This window comes from Mandrillus leucophaeus, unplaced genomic scaffold (genome assembly GCF_000951045.1).
Source record: "Mandrillus leucophaeus isolate KB7577 unplaced genomic scaffold, Mleu.le_1.0 Scaffold1277, whole genome shotgun sequence".
NCBI lineage: Eukaryota > Metazoa > Chordata > Mammalia > Primates > Cercopithecidae > Mandrillus > Mandrillus leucophaeus.
This window is the reverse complement of record NW_012101176.1, coordinates 42,466-44,442: the sequence shown is the minus strand read 5'-3', so window position 1 is coordinate 44,442 and position 1,977 is coordinate 42,466.

Genomic DNA, 1,977 nt, shown 5'->3' with positions numbered 1-1,977 from the left:
AAAACATTGGTTATGTTACCAAGGCTTTGACTGGGATGTTCTATTTCACAATATACATAGAATAAACCCATAGCGAATGCAGGGAAAGTCTGAAAATGGCCTTGATTTGGCTTCCTAGTCTCAAAAGGTTTTTGAAAGTTTAATCTGAGAGTTTTATAAAACTTCTAGCAATGCAAAGTTTAAAAAGGGTGTCTATGGTCCATTGCTACACTTGCTGCACTTAGGTAAAAAATCTAGGCAAGTTCGGTGAGACTCAACCTATTTTGCAAACTAATTCATCCTACTGGAATTATCTTTCGTAAAAACAGAGACTCCTATGTAGATAAAAATTATGTTAAAAAGAAAAACTGTAGTACACCTGTTACCAAATTGAACCACTGTTCATTATCTTTGAGTATTTATAATCCACTGGTAGACTGGACTGGACCCTGAATTCTTTTACTTTTTCCAATGCAATTTTCTCCACTGAAATCATTAAGAACAAGAACAGCTCTGTTGCTGAAGCTCTATAAGCTTGGACAGTGGACGCAGGACAGTGGGTGCAGCCCAACAAGTGAGAGCGGAAGCAGGGTGCGGCACCTCCTCACCCAGGAAGTGCAAGGTGGAAGGGAATTCTCTTTCCTAGCCAAGGGAAACCATGAAAAACAACACCTGGAAAACCAGGTGACTCCCAGCCTAGTACGACGCTTTACCAAGGGTCTTAGCAAATGGAACAACAGGAGATCATATACTGGGCCATGCTCAGGGGATCGCTGACCCACAGGGCCTCCCTCATTGCTAGCACAGCAGTCTGAGATCTAACTGCAAGGCAGCAGCGAGGCTGGGGGAGGGGCACCTGCCATTGCTGAGGTTTAATGGGTAAACAAAGTGACCAGGAAACTTGAACTGGGTAGAGCCCACCGCAGCTCAAGGAGGCCTGCCTGCCTCCATAGACTGCACCTCTGGGGACAGGGCATAGCCAAACAAAAGGCAGCAGAAAAATCTGCCGATGCAAATGTCCCTGTCTGACAGCTTTGAAGAGAGTAGTGGTTCTCCCAGCACAGACTTTTGGATCTGAGAACAGACACACTGCCTGCTCAAGTGGGTCCCTGGACCCTGAGTAGCCTAACTGGGAGACATCCCCACTAGGGGCAGACTGATACCCCACACCTCACAGGGCCGGGTACACCTCTGAGATGAAGCTTCCAGAGGAATGATCAGACAGCAACATTGGCTGTTCAGCAATATTCACTCTTCTGCAGCTTCTGTTGCTGATACCCAGGCAAACAGGGTCTGGAGTGGACTTCAAGCAAACTCTAACAGACCTGCAGCTGAGGGTCCTGACCGTTAGAAGGAAAACTAACAAACAGAAAGGACATCCACACCAAAACCCCATCTGTATGTCACCATCAAAGATCAAAGGTAGATAAAACCACAAAGATTGGGAAAAAGCAGGGCAGAAAAGCTGAAAATTCTAAAAATCAGAGTGCCCTCCCCCTCCAAAGGAACGCAACTCCTTGAGAGCAATGGAACAAAGCTGGACAAAGAATAACTTTCACAAGTTGAGAGAAGAAGGCTTCAGACAATCAAATTTCTCAGAGCTAAAGGAGGAAGTACAAACCCAGCGCAAAGAAATTAAAAACCTTGAAAAGAGATTTGACAAATGGCTAACTAGAATAACCAATACAGAAAAGTCCTTAAATACCTGATAGAAATGAAAACCATGAGAGGAGAACTACGTGACAAATTCACAAGCTTCAGTAACCAACTCAATCAACTGGAAGAAAGGGTATCAGTGATTGAAGATCAAATGAATGAAATGAAGCGAGAAGAGAAGTTCAGAGAAAAAAGAGTAAAAGGAAATGAAAAAAGCCTCCTGGAAATTTGGGACTATGTGACAAGTCCAAATCTACATCTGATTAGTGTACCTGAAAGTGACTAGGAGAATGGAACAACTTGGAAAACACTCTGCAGCATATTATCCAGGAGAACTTCCCC